Below are 18,885 nucleotides of genomic sequence, written 5' to 3'. Positions count from 1 at the left end.
TAGGGATACAAAACCCAAAGAGATAGTTACTGCCCTCAAGAGAAGCAGAAGAATGTCCTACTAGGGATATTGAACGTGTTCACAGATAAAGAAATTCAGCAAGTACACAGTCTTTATTTGAATATATTTGTAGTAAAGGGAAACCCACTATGTCTCAAGGCACCCCATTCCACTTTTTGATTACTGTAATTATAAGGAATTATATTATATCCTTAAAATAATCCTGGGAGGTAGACATCATCACTATTTTAGAGATGAGTAAAATGAGTTGAAAAATGCTTAAGTGACTTGCCCATAGGAGGGAACATTCAAAGCTATGTTTCTCTTGATTCCAAATCCAACTGTGTTTCCAATACCCCAAGCTGCCCTTATGCTCACGGTGTTCCTTCCTGCATATTCAACTTATAAATCAGAAGATGTATTGGTAATTGACATACTTTTCTGTGGTAATTGAAAGAAGCAATAATGGAAACATTATGGATCCTTTTATTCTCCATAGGGTGGAATCCAGGATTTCCATTTCATTTTGATCAGTTTATCTTTAGTGTGTGGCCTAATGTAACCTGGCTTATTGGCACACCCTAAAGGATGAAATTGTGTATGTGCAAGTGGAAACCGCTTATGTGAAAATCTAAAGTCAGCCCTGACCAAAATGTGGTTGGAAATTTTGACCAGGAACTATAAAACTGTCAAGAACTAGGGACTGATCTTGCTGCCACACCAAATAGCTTGTTACGGAAACTATTGAAAAGATAAAGAGTCATAGATTTAATTTGCTTTGTGCTCAGCATTGTTTGCTACGGGAGCATCTGGCAGAATTAAATAGCTTTGCATTACATCATTTTTCATCTCTTGCTTTTCATTTATCATTTCCATTGATTTATTTGACACCGAAACTGGTCCCACCCTCTTCTGAGCACGTCCTGTAGAATAAAAAATGTGCATCAATATCATTCAGTGTCTTAAAGATGAAATATTTTCTTTGATTTGGTTTGGCCCTTTAGAAAAAAAGAGAGGTTTCTTTGATGCTTTTGTAGCAGATGGTTTTATTTCTGCATCCTCATGAGCTGGGGTGGGCAGCTTGTAGGCTGAAAGGATTTCAGATTTCAAGTTCTATACTGGACTTTCTCTTGTTCTGTAGCGGCATTCACAACTCAGGGTATCTTTCTTTATTGTCTTTACATAGGCCAAGCCTGTTCCTCCTCCTGACTTGATGGCTTTTCTTTACTGTTCACTTTGACCTCCAGAATTGGAAGCCTTGGTATTATCTTTGACAGGCAGTGTGGTGTCATGAAAACAGTACTGGACCAGGAAACAAGAAACCTGCTTTCAAGTCCTTATTCTGACACTTACTAGTTTGTGGGCTCAGGCAAATCACAACTTCTCTGAACGTCAATTTCCTTACTGATGAAATGCAGCAATACTGTTGATGCTGCTTACCTCGCAAGGTTATTGTGACAATAATATTTTGTAAACTTTAAAAGACAATATGAATGTGGGTTCTTATCACTGTCTTTGAGCCTTCTCTCTCCCTCAGCTTTCACATCCAGTCCTGTCAGTTCTGTCTCTGTAAGATCTCTCTTTCTCTCTATTTCAATTGCTGTTTCTCATTGGACCTCGATTAACACCCACCTGCACTCTTGCAGCAGCTTCTTAGTAAGGCTCTACATTGTTTTCCCCCTCTTTTTTTCAAACCATCCTTCATATCTCTGTCAGACTAAAGCAGAGGTAATGAGGTTTAATGGAAAGAACATGGCACTTGTAGTCAGGAGACCTGGGTTTGAATTCAAGCCCTGACATTTACTAGTGATGTGACTATGACAGGTGACTTAATTTTTATAAGACTCAGTTTCTTCATCAGGAAAACTGGAATAATTATAGTCATGGGATCTATATGACAGGGTTAATGTGAGGAAAGTACTTTGCACATCTTAAAAAGTGCCCTATAAATGTGAGTTATTATTTTATACATGCCACTCACAGTCTCCCTATTGCCCTGGAGATAAAGTTCAAATACCTTTTGAGATACTTTATATTCTAATTTGCTGTCTACCCTGGCCATCTTCTTTCCATATCCCTGCTACTGCATACTTTGAACCCACAGACCTCCAGAGAGCTTGCCCTGGAGGACTACTCTATTCAGCTTTGGAGGTCTTGTCCTGGGCTGGAGCTGTCCTGATAATGACCTATTAGGCCATATTTTACATACAATCCAGCTGCCCACTCTATCTTCTTCATCTGTCCTGCCTCTTGGCATCTTCTTCCTCTTGCCTCATCCCTCTCCTCCTACATTTTTCTCTTGTTGTTCTGGAAATGGTTATCAAATCAATCAAATCAGTACCGTCATGGCTTCAAGAAAGAATATCTTGGTTTACTTCACTCATCATCTCTGTGATTTATCAGACTAAAACATCTTTCCCTGGACATTGTATTCCTCTATATGTTATCTTTCTCTTAGAATGTAAACATCTCGAAGGCAAGGACTCTTACTTCTCTAAGTAAATGATTCTGTATTTGAATCCTCAATACTTCGTCTAGTGCTTGGTATACAGTAAATGTAAATAGATACTTTTCATTCACCTATTTCATTCATCCTTTTGTCTGTTGTCAAAGGTTCTCCACTATCTGGTGCCCTCCAACCTTTCTAGTGATTTCATATTGCTTACCTTTTTATGCTAGTCAAACTGGACTACTCTCTATTTTCTAAATAGATTTCTTCCTTCATCCCTTTCTTCCTTTGTAAAAATAAGATTTATGGTTTTTACCTTTATATCAGAGACATTTCTGGGTCTCTCCTGCCCCTTCCTCCTCTCTTTCCAAACTAAACTCTCCTTTGTAATAAAGAAAAAACAGTTAAGCAAAGCAGTAACCCATCTGATAACATATGGAACATCATGGTCCTATAGTCCTCCATCTTTCTGCTAAGAAAAAAGAAATATTTTCTATTTTCAAGGACCTAGACTTAACAATAGTAATGTATAGTTTGTCTTCATTTTAATTTTTTTCATTAATATCCTTGTGTGTGTGTGTGTGTGTGTGTGTGTGTTTATCCTTCGGTGCCAAAGGAGATCATGCCATCAGAGAAATAATGACATGACTTGCACTTGACTTTGTTTTGAGTGATGGAGGGCTGTGCAGGTCACCAGCCTCACTTCTCCTCTAGAACCATCTGAATCCAGTGACCAGATATTCATCAGGATGACCCAGGATGAGGCAGTTGGGGTTAAGTGACTTGCCCAAACTCACACAGCTAGTGAATGTTAAGTGTCTGAGGTGAGATTTGAACTCAGGTCCTTCTGCACTGGTGCTCTGTCCACTGTACCACCTAGCTGCCCCAATATCCTTTTAGTCACTGTGTAAACTGCTTCCCCAGTTCTTGCTTCATTCTGTGTCAGTTAAACAAATTCTTCCTATGTTTCTTTAAATTTCTCACATTTATTATTTCTAGCTGTACAGTAGTGTTCCACTATTTTTATTGTTGAGTTTGTTCATCCCTAGCTAATGAATGCCCACTTTGTTTCTAGTTCTTTGTTACCATCAAAAAGTATTGTTATACCCTTCACTTTCCTATCTATACTTGAACTCATGCTGTTTCCTGTGCCAGAAATTTTAAAATCCTTTTTCAACTGTTGAATTCCTATTCATTTTTGACAGTCCAATTCAAATGCTACCTTTTCCATGAAGGCTTCCTTGGTTTCCTCGATTTGGTAACTAATTTTTCTACCTTGGATCTCACAAAGCATTTTTTTTGCACCAAAGTACTTACGATGTTACCATGTCCTGTCTAACACAGTGCTTTGCAGACAGCAGATAATTACTAATTGTTTGCTGAAATGAATTGCATTGAACTCTGTCTCATTATAATTTAAGGTAATTTGCAGTCTTGGTTTTGGGATACTTTGGATTTGTCTCTACTTTTCTCAAGGTGCATCACAATATTCTCAAAATGGTCTCTGAACAAAAAAAACCTTTCCTATTATCAATTTAAGATTTTAAAAAATGTTCCTTTGGGAAGGGGAGGAAGTAGATTAAATTAAACCTAAGCACAGTAGGATGCTGCAGTTCTGCAGAAGCTGGGAATCACTGCTAAGAAGCAGAAAACAGAATGGACCACATGTGCCAAAGCTCCAAGGTTCCCTTTTAAATGGGTTTCTTGCTCAGGCCTTGGCACAAATTGAACAGTGGAATAAATCCCTGATGATTTGTATACAGTTTCTCCTGTTTGTATTATTGATGAAGTTAAGTGGACTAAGCTTGTTATCTATAGCTTTCCACAGGGTTAATTAGGCTTGATCTTACAGAAGGGAATGATGCCAAATCTTGAATATGTTGTAATGAAATTTTGCCTTATTCTTCAACAGGTCTGAATTAATTATAATTTAGCATCTTTTTATTTCCTGGCCTGGAATTTTATTTGTGTAATTTTATTGGTATGGAAACTTTCTCCATTGATGCAGAAGGGACCATTCATCTGAAACTTAACAGTCTAATCCTCTCTCCACTCACATTGTCCACCTCCTCCCCTTCTCATTCAGGCCTTCATCACCTGTCACTTGGACTATTCAAATAGCCTCTTAATTGGTCTCTCTGCTTCAAGTCTCTCCCAATATCAATCCATCCTCCACACAGCAGCCAAGTGATTTCTTAAAATGAGGGTCAGACCATGTTACTCCCTTATAAAAAAAAATCAAAACAAATCTCTAATAGCTCTAATTCACCCCTAGGATCAAGTATAAATTTCTCTGGTATTTAAAGCCCTTCACAGTCTGGTCCTAATGGCCCAATTTGCTCTTCTTCCCAGACAATATAGTCCTGGCTTTCTTCTCATTCCTCATGCAATGCCCTTCATTTCTTCTTTTCATATGTTTGCACGGATTGTTCCCTATTCCTGGAATATAAGTCATCCTCACTGCTTCTTAGACTCATCACTCAAGGAATATCTTTGCACTAATCTTTTCCTGATTCCCCCCTTTTCCCACACCCAACCCCCAGCTAGTAATAAGTCTACCTCTAAAATTACCTGGCATCTTATTTTTTCAAACCTGTATATGTGCATGTTGTCTTCCCCAGGTAGGCTGTAAGTTTCTTGAGGACAGGGACAGTTTCACTTTTGTCTGTGGGTCTCCAGAGTCTGGTACAGTGCCTGGAATATACTAGGTACATAATAAATGCTTATTGTTTGGTTGATTAATAATATCTAGCATTTATATGGTTCTACCTAGGTTTGCAAAGTGCTTTACAAATATCTCATTTGATTTTCACAACTTTGAGAAGTGCTATTATTATCCCCATTTAACCAAAGAGGAAACTGAGGCAAACAGAGGTGAAACGATTTGCCCATGGTTATACAACTCTCTGAGACCAGATTTGAACTCAGATGTTCCTGAGGCTTTTTCTACTGCATCACCTAACTACACTTCAATTGACTGGCACATACATGACTGACCCCTAGTTGGAGGATAGCATATAAGATTTTATTTTTCTCTGTCAAATCAAATGTCTCTTCATAATTGACAAATCATTCTTTTGTTCTCTGCAACTTTCATTACCAACAATTATTTTTGACTATAACAAATTTCATAAAAGCCACTAAGGCAGAGAAATACTGTGTTCTATATCAGTGAAGGGAATAGCTATATTAACGAAATCATTGCTTCTTGAAGTATTGAAATACTCTAGGTGTAGATACCTGACATCATATCCCTTCTTGAGAACAGGTTCTAATAGGGCAGTATAGGCAAGGGTGTGTTGGTAAATGTTAAACAACTAGCTCTCAAAAAATGTTTATACAGCTTACTTTTAAGTTTAATCTTCATTATTATAATTTTTCTTTATCATTTTCTTAAATCTAGAGAATCAACAGAGCAGTAAAGCAAGGATTTCTGAAGTGCAAATAGTCCTACTGAACATTTAACAATTGGCTCACACAAGCTGGTTTGAACTGACTCCAGCACACCCCTGCGTGGGGAAGAAGGCACAAATGAAAGTGAGGAGAAGAAATGATGAAGTAAGCTTGAGATTGTCATCCCTTCCTGCCCCTCCTACATCCTCTCCCCTACCCCTTGCCAGCTTCATATTTAGGTTCTTCTCTTGGAAAGATACTTTGCCTGCCATGATGAAGGAAATCCATCAAATTTTTAAGGGAAAACAATCAACCAGTGTCATAATTTTTTTCTCAGGTTTTCAAACTCAGGAAATTTTAGCCCATAAGCCTTTTTTATTTATTTGATTTTAAGAAATGTAGAAACTGTAATAGATTTCTTAAATAAATAGATAATGCTGTCTCATACAGAAAATCTTATTCCACCCTCTCCAATTGTGTTCTCCTATGGTACAGAACTTAGATTTTTTTTCTTTTAATGCATAAGACACGTACAAACTGCTCAAACAGACTCGCTCAGGAAGAAAAAGGCACAGATTTAAGAAGATGGCAGTGATTTTTCTGAATATGGCAACTGAATTTTTGGCCTGGAAAATAAAGAGACACTTAGGAACCAAAAGAGCCAAGAAAACACAAACAACTGTGTCAACTCTTCTGTATTACCTGCCTTCATGAATATGGATTTTTATATTAAATTGTATGAACATATGACATAAAATCTGAGGTCCAAGAAACTTCTTCCCCCTTGCATATTTCCATTATGTACAAATCTTTGTACATACTGTTAATGTTCTTATATATTTACTATGTACTCTAAACAAAATCAAACTAGAATCCCTTTTGAGGTTTTGGCTCTGAGACATTATAGTACAACTAAGCTTGCCCAACATATCCTTTTGTTTTCTGCCAGAGAAGTAGCTGGAAAGTGGGAGTGACCAGTGGCTGGTGGGGCACACTCAGTCATATGTAGTCATCTTCTACTGGCTCTCCATTGATATCACAATAATGACTGAAAATGTTGACCATTCACTGAAAAACTCCTTTCTTCATCTGAAACAACTTTTGAGATTTCCTCCTCTGTTGTTGCTGGATGTTGGCAGATAGCTGCCCTTTCCTCTGAGGATTATAAATGGTGGTTCTCTCATCATCCTCAAAGTCGTATTTTGAATAGCCATTAGGCTCTGCTGTCCATAGTGACTTCAGCCATAGAAAGTCTGTAATCACGGGATAAAAGGCTCCATTCACAACACCTTCTAGAATATAAATCTCTCTTCCCCAAGGGAACTTGGTATATTTCTTCAGGTGTCACTTTGTGTGGCTTCAGGAAAACTCATACTTAAAGAGTTATCGATTGATGTTTGCTATTGTTTCCATTCAGTTTTGAATGTAAACTTTGTTCTGCATATTGGAGGGTTACTAAATTTGTGAGTGATACAGATGTGATAGGAATGAGGCCATTGAACATCTTTTATTCCAAACTCAGAGTGCTGACCTGCTGCATTGGGCAAAAAGGTATAACACCCTATTTCTCTTTGGAGGCACACATACAATTTGATCTAGTACCTGATTTATACTCAGTTTCTGGAACTGAGCAGTAAAATTGATTTGCAATTGGTGTATTCTTGACTTTCAAGTGCTTCAGGACTTGACATCTTGTAATATGAATGAGCATCATCTTAGGACAATCTTTCAGTATTATATCTGTGATTCTACAGTTGGTCATTGTGATTCCAACAGGATTTTTGAATTTCAAGACAAGAGTTGCACACGATCATCTTTGATAATATAGGCTAGCTGGTGCTCATGGGCATATCAGTTGTACTTTTCCACTTCATTGCAAAACATGGCTTTGGTTTGGCAACCTCTGATTCAGATACCAGTGGTGCATGGGAATGTTTGCTCCTGGTTCTCATTAGAGGGCTTTGAAGGTAGTCTTCATTATACTCCATTTCAAAACTCTCAGATTGGGAGCTTCCTCTCCTGTTATCCCCTGTGGCTTCAGACATTTCCATTAGTCTTCTTGTCATTGACTAGGCTTGGAGACCTATCAGTTGGGAGAATCCTAAAGTAAAATTCTGATCCTATGCCACTGGGACCTTTTACAACACAGGCTTTATTGGTCAAAGGCTGTTCATCATTAGAACATCTGCTAGTTCTGCTATATGGTTCCTGAAACTTATTGCAAGAATACCTGGAGGAAACTGAGTTTTCTCTATTAATGACCCTTGAACCTTCAGCCTTACAAGGAGAACAGATACATAGCTAGGATGGGTCTAGTACTGTGGTGCTGGGCTCACCAAAGTTTCCAGTCACAACCCTTACAAAGTCAGGGCTTTGAGAAGAGGCATTGTGTAAGGGGGAATTGCCCACAGGACCTGGACTATTGTCACAACTCGGATAAACATCTTTCATTTTCTTCTTCTTGGGCATGTCACTGGGTGCTTTCATATCTTATTTGATCTATTGGCTTATGACATGGAAGCCTTTCTCAAAGCTGTTTTCCTTGAATGGGATGATTTCAAATGGCCCATTTGATGGGAGGAGTTGTATCTCTTTTGAAATTACTCTTGCTTTTTTCACTCATTGAGAGTTGCCTGTATTCTACTGGTTCTCTGATTTTATCTTCTTGGTCAAAGTAATTCTGAGGATTATTCTAAGCAATACAGGTTCCAGGGACTCTCATACTCTCTTCCTCACCTTTGCTGCCTGAATCAGGAATGGTAATTAGTGTTGCTTTTGTAGCATACTAAAGACTGCTTGTTTTCATCAACCTCTTTGGGTTGGTGGGTTGATGGGTTTCCCACAACCTCCATGGGAAAGCAGCTTGGCTCTGAACTGGGCCTTCATTTTTTTTCTTCCTAGTGAGTTACTTCTTATATTTCATTCAGTGTCTCATCTGCTGTCTACTGATCTTTAGTCTGTCTGTCCTGGCAGGTCTTCTTCTTCTCATTCTGGTCATTGACTTTCTGGGAATTATTGTTGAGCACATTGGGGCTGATGTTTTGATGACTGTCATTTTCATTGTTGGAATTCTTGTTGCTCAAAAGGGCTGATGAAATGCCAGTTCTTGTACCTGCACTCAGATCAACATGTGCACAGTCTTTGAATAGTTCTTGAAACATCTGATCTAAAGAGGTAAACTCCAGGACTGGCAACAATTCAATGAACTGATGGAAAAATTCAAGTTTTACTGTATAATGTCTCAGGTGTAATACTAATGAGATTAAAGCTCTTCCCCACCCATTAATGGGCCTGCCCATTAAGGGGAGTTTGATTAAGGGAGAGTTGTAGGAAGGCCCACACCTTTTGTTAATGAGGCACTGGTTCTCTAGGGTTGTGATGCCCTCTGGCTCTGAAAAATGTATAAGTAGTCTGAGGTGAGGTTTTACTTTGGGACTTACTCATTGGAAGTGTTTGTTTGACTAGAAGAGACTCTGGGCAGCTCCTAAGGAGCCCTTCAGCTTTGAAAACCCAGATGCTGGTACTTCTCTCTCTGGTAACTATGTATGTATGGTTAGCAAGCTGCATCTGTTGATCTGTGATACATGTATTGCTTTTGGTCAGGGAGCTGGAAGCCCTGTCTGTTAACAGGGCTTTATTTTTCTATATTTTCTCTGAAGGTCAGGGTGCTGATTTTCCCCCTGAACTGAGTGAATGATATATGTGCTTGATCAAAGTGGTTGTTGACCCCTCAAAATTTGCTTTCCTTTAAAAAGGCAGATTTAAGAACCTGTGTAGTAGGCCACTCTGGATGTGTTAGAGTGCTTGCTTTTATACAAGGTAAGGTCAATAAGCCCCATCCATCTTGTATGGTTTGTGATCTAATTATTTGGATTATGCAAATGAAGGCAATTATAAATGAGCAGGTATTTGATACAGGAAAAAACTCTTTGACAGCCTTCTTCCCATTATTTGTGAGGATGCCAGGATTTTCCACAACATCAGGTAGGCCTTTCTTCACCAGATCAGCACCCATCATTTTGCACTGCAGTAAATACTCATCTACATATCCCAACTAGAGGGTTTCAAACTGTGGGAATACCACTTCTGCCATCTTTAGTATAGAAAAGATCACATCTTTGGTTAGAGAAGGCTATATTCTGAATTCATGTAACCTTTAAGCATCAGTGATGATGAGGTAACCAAGATTTACTTCGAGAATATCTCCAAAATAAGTGTGCAAATTTCAAAAGCAACCTGATCACCAACTGTATCCAACTATATGTTGGATGAGACCTCTAAGGAAAGGAACTTGAACCAATTCTAATTGTTCCAAGTTTTGAGCAGAAGCTAATCTGTTACCAATGATATATACATACTTTCAAAGAGTTTGTAGACCCTCTACCATTCCACATGACAAAAGTACATACACTGATGCAAAGGAAATCTTTAGAAAGGGGCTTGGTGAATCTCTCCCACTTCACATACAGGTACTTAAGCATTGGGTTACAAGGGATTTCAGGAACATTCACTCTTGCTAGATTCAAGATTTGAATTTTGGCTTCTATGGGAATTTTCAGTTTGTTTTCAGAAGGGATGGGAAAAGCTCCATTATGGTTATGAAACTTCCCCCAAATATAAACTTAACGCTTATATATCCAGATGGCTTCCACCAACTCCAAATGTGAAATCTCCATGCCCAGTAAGTTTGAGTAAGCTTGCAAGGCTTCTAGCACATCAGGAATGCTACAGGCCTCATGGCTATGGATCATTGCCTCTCAAGGTGAATGACATAGAGCTACTCAATGTCTGGCGTCTTACTGAGTGTTAGAAAACCAGAATCAGTAAAGCCAGCTGGCATGTATTCCCACAAGTGGCCTGCACAGGGATCTACAATTTTCACTTCTCTCAGATACAGTGTCATTCCCTCCTTCAGCTTCTGGGAGAGGCATTCCATACATGACATCCTACAGAGGGAGATACCTAAAGATTTAGCAGAGTATTTCATGTGAAAGCTGGTTTATGTAATCTTTTGTTTCATCTGATTTTGTCACCTCAGGGTCTTTCCTTCCTTGGGAGGCATACTTTCATAGTTTTTCTTCATGGGCTCATCCTTGTGATGGTTCCAGGAGAAAATGACCAACTGCAACTTGGTTGGTTACTTGCGTTCAAAATTGCAGTCACCTACAGGCCAAGGCTGTGGTGGAGGCCCCTGGAGGACCATGTTCTGGCTGTGGGGTTACAGGGGGACACTAGGATAACAATGATAACAACAAGGGTTCTGCATGATGTCTCTGCACAGAGAGAAGGACTTCCAGAACAGGTGAGACTAGTTAAACCTTGTCATGCCTATTTCTTACATGTGGGTCACACTACCACTCTGGTCTAAGTTTAAGCCTAGTCCTCCCATGGATGCTGTGCGTACTTGTGGGAAGAAATGAGCCAGGTTCTCAGGAAGAGGTTTTTGATTAACTGTCCTTCCCATATGATCTGAGAGCAGTAGTAGCTGCGCTCTGGGGACCCAACCATATAATTCGAACAGAACTTGGGAAATGCTGTTATCATTTCTTTTCTCCTCCTCTTTCTCCTCCTCCATTCTTTTTTTTTTTAAAGCTGAGACCATTTACTTTTGTCCTATGTAGTTTTCATTTTTGATTTCTTGAAGTATAACTGAAAAAAGACCTAAACAACCTATTGCGTTTTAAATAGAGCTACTTGACTAGCCTTTATACCCAAATCATTCCGACTTTCACTGAATGAACAATAATAGGCCTAGATCAAGCCTCTATGGATCATTGTTTAGATTTAGACTTAGAATAGTATTATATATATGTATATACATGTGTATGTATGTATACATACATACATACACATGTATATACATACATATACATATACCCACACATATAGCAATTCTTTTTTTCTTAAGGCTAAAAACTCTAAGGGTCTTGATAGCTTCGGGATGGTAAATTAGGCCACCTTTTGTCTCAGTTTTTACCTAGCCTTTATTCATTGAATGGGTAAGACCTTAGAGAAACAGACTTGGAAAGACCTTAATTTAGAAAGGCCAAGGTCACCCCCTGCATATTGGGCCATCATCAGTTGTCTTGACTTTTATCTTGCTGTTGGACTCTGATGACTCTGGAGGAGAGAGGAAGGCTGATAACTTTGCTGAGCTCTGCCTCACTCAAATTCAGTTCATGAAATCACCCTCATGATGTCATTGGTCTTCTAGAAAGGACGAGCCACAACAATAGAGGAGACATGGGCTCAGAAGAGGTGCAGCCGCCATGATTGGAGCCTCAGGAAACTCTGTGCTTCCATGGTTGTAAATTTTTAGTGTCATGGAAATGCATTTTAATGAATTTTCTTGGAGAACATAAGCCATGATAAGGAACGTTACTATTATTGCAGCCTGGGGAATAGTATGGAAATTTTATCATACAATGTATGGAAATTTTCTCACACAAAAGTAGCTAGCTACTTAAGTCTCCCCAGAGAGACTCACAGTTTAAGGTAGAAGGTCTAAAACTCTTTGAATCTGTGTATGAGAAAAGCTCTGATTTACAGCTAAATAATGGACCAGATATTTTCTTTGTTTGTTTTACGAGGCTGAGATGCTATACATCTTACAAACTGGGAAAACTTACAAACACCCAATCTCCTCAAAACACATCTCCTTTTGTCCCCTTGAATCCTGACAGCTTTGATGCAGGCAGAAGTTGGACTCCCCCCAGTGAGAGCCCAGCCTGTGTTTATGTAGCCTTCTTAAAATGCTTTCAAAAATGGAAAGAATTCCCTGAGAACCATTAATCAAAGTTATGTCATGCCTAGCTACAGAACTGTAAGAATCGGACTCTTGGTTGTCATGGGCTGCCCCAGTTTGGTGATCTTTCTATTGGTGGACAGCTCAGTTCTCAAGAAGGCTGTTGCTGAGAGTTTGACAGAAATTTTTTTCTAAGTAGGCTGGTGTATACTTCTCCAAGTGGAATAAGATAAACAACAAACTATCTCATTTGATTATTTTACCTGGTAGATTTTACCTTTCTTTTTTCTAGACAAGGCTTTATGACAATTTGTTTGCACTTCATGCCTATAACTGAACAAGTCAGTGTTTGTGGAATTCTTAAGGCCACGTATCTTCTGTGTAGACTTTTATATTTGCAGCACTGCTGGGTATTTTTTTAGAGGGACAATTCTAACTGGCATTCCAGAACAGGGAAATGTGACATATGTGACATATATTAGGATGTAACTTTTAAAGATTTCTTTTCCTTTTCTCTTTTTTTTTGCTCTAGCTGTTTCTAAAACTCAAATATTTACACAATCCCTTAGATACTTAGACCTAAATATCTTCTAGCTAGAGCACTCTTCTTTTTTTAGTAAACAAATATTTATTTTCCATATCTCCTAACTACCCCCCCATTTAAAATAAGAAAGTAAAAAGAAAACTCTTGCAATAAATAAGCATAATCTAGAAAAATAAATTCCTATGTTGCCCATTTCCAAAAATGTACATCTCATTCTGCATCCTTTCCATCAGGAGGTGAGTAGCATAGTTCATGATAAGCCGTATGGAATCCTGGTTGGTCACTACGTGGTTTAGAATTCTTAAGTCTTTCAAAGTTGTTTGTATTTACAATGCTTTTTTTTATTGTGTAGATTATTCTCTTCTTCTTGCTTTGCCTCAGTTCATAAATCTCCCCAGGTTTTTATGAACCCACTCCTTACATCTTTTCTTACGACATAATAGTATTCCATTACATTCACATGTCATAATTTCTTCAACCATTCTGTAATTGATAGGCATCCTGTTTGTTTCCCAGTCTTAACTACCACAAAATGAGCTAAAGAAGTTGTTTTCAGCTTCTGAGCCTCAGACCTCAGCACCAGCAGAGATTTTGTTTTAGAAGGTCTGAAAATCCATTGTATATGTATCAAGCATTGGCATTTTGTAGGCTGAATAAATATACCTCAACTTATGCCTTACTTTTTAAAAATGTGCAAAGATGATAGTGGAGTTAATAAATATAAATTCAGTGAAAAGCATGACTAAATTCTTAGTAATTTTTTTGTTATATAGTTTCTCAATCAATGGATGTTAATAGTATAACTATTATCCTGTTTGAGTCTGTAGAATTTTTTGATATTAAAAAGGGATCCTAACAATCAGAATGGTTAGGAACCAAAGATCTAAAATTATGCTGATTATTGTACCTGAAAACAAATACCAAAGTGGACCTTTTCTATGAAATTTATCCTAAAATACTCCCTATTCTCATGTCTAGAGAAATCATATGGAGTTTTCATATCTGGAGATATCTCAGTTCTTATATCTGGAGATAACAGAACTCAACTCTGTTTGGGAATCATACTCCAGTTGTCAACAGTCACAAAGGCCTCAGGGAAGCAAGGCAGTCATGCTCTAAGAAGTCTCAGGATTATTTAGGTGAATGTCTATGTATGTGCTAGATAGGACCAACTGTGGGAAATTTTACTCAGGGTCAGGAAGACATTTTTACTTAGAGTATAAATTATAAGCACCAGCAGACTATTATTACTCCTGAGTGAAGCTGGCCAATGGATCTTTGCGTAGATAAAACGTAGAAGATGGCATTAAGTTTCTGTGCAGTAGCAGAAGTTGGGTTGATGCGAGGAAATCATTTTGTAAGCCATAATGGGATATAGAAATATGACGTATTTTTAATTTTTAGCTCCTTCCACAAGCTTCCTTCTGTCTATCTACACTGTCTTTTCAGCAGTATTCAGTTACTTCTTTAAGTAATAGAATACTGACTGTCCTTTTTGAGGTAGGGATGAGTCACCTGGAAGGGCCTCCCACGAGGCCACCCCATGAGGGTGGTTTGTCTTATTGGATATAAATACACAGAAATGTGGGAACTTTCTGCTTATCCTTGTCTTTGAAAGGGAAGAGGATGATAAAGTCTTGGGGGAGGATGATAAAAAGAAGAAAAATCAAACAAAAGAATTGGGTTTCAAAATAAAATGGGAAATCAGAGTCTGTCCTTTACTCTTATGGATTGCTCTTTTTACCTGGGGGAAAGAATAGTTATCCTCATTGCCCAGCCCTCTGTCCACCATAGTGTGGTGTAATAGATAGAGGGCCCACCTTGGGGCACAAAGAGATAAGCTCAAGTCTTAACTCTGACAAACAAGAGTTGTGATAACATGAGTAACCTACTTAATTTCTCAGACAACTCTCCAAAGTCTAAGATACAGATGAGTAGTATTGGTGGAGGGAGTTTCCATGCTGGGAGTTACCCAATCTGATGATCATTTGTTTGTTGTTTGGCATCAGGAAGGTGATGTCATGACTTGCAAGTGAATTGGATTTAAGTGAGGGAGGGTTGTGTAAAGTTACCAGCCTCACTTTCTTCTCTGGAGTCATCTGCATCTAGGGGCAAGACATAGATCAGAATCACTAGAGATGGCCCCAGATACAATGAGAGACTTTGGCCTCTTTAAGCTAAGTTCTTTACCAGGTCTCAGTTTGTCTGAGGCAATGCCCATTTAGTGATTGATTCTAGGTAAAAAATGAGGCAAAGAATGGCCCCTTTCACCTAGTTTAAAAAAGCAAACCATACACCCAACACAAACCAAACCAAATGGGTTTGTCTTCTTCTAACAAACATCTTACCTAGACATCTTTATTGACCAAATAGGAGAAAGTGTTCATTTTTTTTTGCCCCAGTTTTGTTCAGTGAACCTGATATCTGGTTCTACTGGCCAGATGATTTTTGGTACCAGATGTATCATAGACTAGGTTTGTGTTCTACAGTGTTCTCCCAGCTGGGAAGTATGGAACTTTGCCATAGTTTTGAGAAGATGATTTGGTAGAGAAATGTGAGAGTGTTAAAAATAATTCTACATGTTAACAGTGGGCTTTGTCCCTGGTGGGCTCCATATGTATAACATATGACCAGTCCAGCAGCTGTTCTATATTTTAACAGGATAGTTATAAAGTTAGAGACATGCATGGCTATTCAAAACATAAGCAAATGCTTGAAGTCATGGAAACAAGATTCAACAATAAACTTGATTTGTAAAGTTTCCAAAGAAAATAATCTCATCATTCTATGTTCAGGTGGTCTTGGGGTATTGAATGAGCTTTATACTTCCATATTTTCAGTTTGCTGAAACCTTTACACTCTAAAGGCAGTGTAGAAGAGAAGTTGGTATCATTGGTTTTTTTCTTTTTCTACAGTTTTCATTGAACACATTGTGAAGGAAGTAACAGATATGTTGGGATTCTGCAAAAGACTGTTACCCTATTCCTGGCTTCTCAGTCAAAGAATCTGTGCAGTGGCAGATTTCAAAGATCATGTTATGTACTTTGTATATGTGTGTGTATGTATATATACACATATATACAAACACAAGATGATAATGTGAGATGAAATGCTAATACAAAAATATATTTTCATATATATTCTCTTAAATCATAACTTTTTTTCCTGGAATGGATCATCAGAGTATCATTATCTCTATTTATAGGTGGGATAAATTAAGATCCAGAGAAAATCTTGGCCACGGTCATGGAGATGGGGGTACAATAAGGACTAGTACTCCTCTACTTTCAAACATTATCAAGAATCAGGTAGACTGCGAATCACACTGAACTTATGACTAAATGAATTGGAATTCTATTTAAATTATTTCAATATACATTGTAATCTTTTACCCTTATACAATTTAGCCATGTTGATTTTATATGTGTGTGTGTGTAATTCTTTTATGGCTGATGCATCCAATAATCACAGTAGGAATCATCTTCTCACAGGCCACGCTCTTCTCTTCCATGGCTTGGCCCCATGCATATTTGACCCTCATGATAACTGCAGTGAAAAGAACTATGTAACATAAAAGAAATAGTTATTCAAAGTAAAGGCTGCTTTTGAGACATGAAGGTATCATATTGAGAGAACATGCATCCTCATTATTTACATGAACTATGAAGTTTAATGTGCCTTTAGACTAATCATTTTAATCACTGTACTTCCCTTTCACATAATAATAATGAGTTGAAATGTTTACCCCACTCCACCCTTGTCTATTTTTTTTCTTCAACAAACTATGGTTTTCATCACTGATTTTTCTCTCTACCCATCCTGCACATCGTAGTCCTATGGTTGACAATTACCTGAGTAAGTCAGGGACTGTCCAGGCCAATTTGCAGCACAATTTACTCGTATGGAAAGAAAACAGTATAAAAACCGGGGCCTAACTACCATAGCATCTCTGGGAGGAGGCCTCAGGAATAGATCAGATCTGACTATCTTTTGAAACTTATATTCCAATAGATCTTGGAAACCTGTAGGCAAGGTCATAACATAATCACATAATACTGGTGGTGAGCTATTTGGTCTTACTAATTAGGACTATTTTATACGGAATACAGACAAATCCTGTATTATCTCAGTCCTTATTGTAGTGGGCTTGCCTTGGTCCCTAAATCCTAACCAACCTTAGTTATCTTGGAAACAATCAGAATATATAGTCAAAGAGAACCGTGACTCACAATACACTCCCTCAAGTATCTGGTGAACTGGAAAGGACATGTGAGATGAAGTGAGACAAGGGAATGAAGAATGGAGGTGAAGGGACCATGGATATTACAGCCATAGGAGGATGAGAGAAACCACTGAGGAAGGGCATGGGAAGAAGGGGAATGGACCAATTTCGGGGAATTATAGAGGAGACATGAGACTAAGTGAGGGAAGAGATGAATGCTTCCCTTCTTTGCCTCTCAGTTTCTTCATGTATAAAATGAATGCATTGTAGATGAGCTGTCAAGCACACAGTCTTTGGACTGCATGTGGCTCACAACACCAGTGAGTTTGGCCTGAACTAGATGAAAATGTAACTGGGAAATATTTAACAAATAATATACAATAAAACATAGATAATATTACATTTAAAAACTGTCAATATGCAGCTTGTAAGGATTCTTATATATCGTTTAGTTGTCCCTATTTCTATTTGAATTTCACACTGCATTAAGTGGCTTCCAAAGTCCTTTTCATCCATACTATTCTATGTCCTATGAAGGGTTATGACCCGAGAAGAGGAAGAGAGGACAATGTGTAAATCTCAGGGTTAGAAAAGGTCTTTCAACTCCATTCTGTCAAGTCACAGACTTGAATTCTGCTTTTCACTCCATCATGTGACTCAGTTCTGTAGTGAATTCAGTTCCCTGTCTATTCCATTATGGGTCTAGTCCAAATCCAGTCTTGTAAGAAACATTTATTCAATTGTGGGAATTAGGAGAAAACCTTATTACATTGTTTGAATTTAGCTCTGTATGACTGGAAAACTGGACCGCTTCTTCCTGCTATTCAGAGACCCTTAACCAAGGACTGAGGTTATGCTGACCAGAAACTCAGTCCACTCCAAAGAGTGATGCAAGGAGTTTTCCCACGATCGTCTATCTCAAGCCATCCATGTGTCTTATCTAAAACTGGCTCCGTACTGAACAGTTAGTTATTGTTTCCACATTCTTTTGTTTACAGTTTACAGACAGTTGCAGGGAAGTGGGACATCTCTTTTTATGAATTCATGGAATTACACCTGTTCATTCTTCCCCTCCCAATTTGGAAAGTCCTTCATTTTTCATCTAATTAGAAATCAGGTTACTTAATGTGGTATTGTTTCTGACCTTATTTGATTAATTATTTTAAATGTATAAGTTAATTATATTATTGAATAATGTGTAAATTATGTATTTATGTATATTATTATATGTATATTAATAATCATGTATAAATCAATTATATTAATAAATTAAAATTATTTTTCATATACAAAAATCTGTCTCTCCCTCTATTAGGGGGTCTAGCCTTAAGCTGAGAAAGTAGCCTGGTATCAATTTGTTGGGCAATTAGCATGCATTGCTTAATAAATTGATATGTTCAGAAGATTGAATCTTTGTTTCCTTAGTCATTTCATCTTTCACTTGCTGCATTTTCTAGAGGGAAAGGTAGCGTCTGGGCTCGCAATGATGTTGACATAGCACAATAAACAGCAGTCATGGCTGTGATACCACC

The 18,885-nt window shown here is 38.1% G+C and overlaps 2 pseudogenes; both read right to left on the bottom strand.

Moving 5' to 3' along the window:
- Positions 1-6,841: 6,841 nt before the first annotated feature.
- LOC140519453 (F-box only protein 38 pseudogene) lies at positions 6,842-8,694 on the bottom strand (annotated as a pseudogene).
- Positions 8,695-9,603: 909 nt separating this feature from the next.
- Positions 9,604-10,933, bottom strand: LOC140519451 (F-box only protein 38 pseudogene; annotated as a pseudogene).
- Between the last annotated feature and the right edge of the window lie 7,952 nt (positions 10,934-18,885).

Source organism: Notamacropus eugenii, chromosome 1 (assembly GCF_028372415.1).
Source record: "Notamacropus eugenii isolate mMacEug1 chromosome 1, mMacEug1.pri_v2, whole genome shotgun sequence".
Classification (NCBI taxonomy): domain Eukaryota; kingdom Metazoa; phylum Chordata; class Mammalia; order Diprotodontia; family Macropodidae; genus Notamacropus; species Notamacropus eugenii.
The sequence above is the reverse complement of the archived record's forward strand: the minus strand, read 5'-3'. Positions and strand labels throughout refer to the sequence as shown.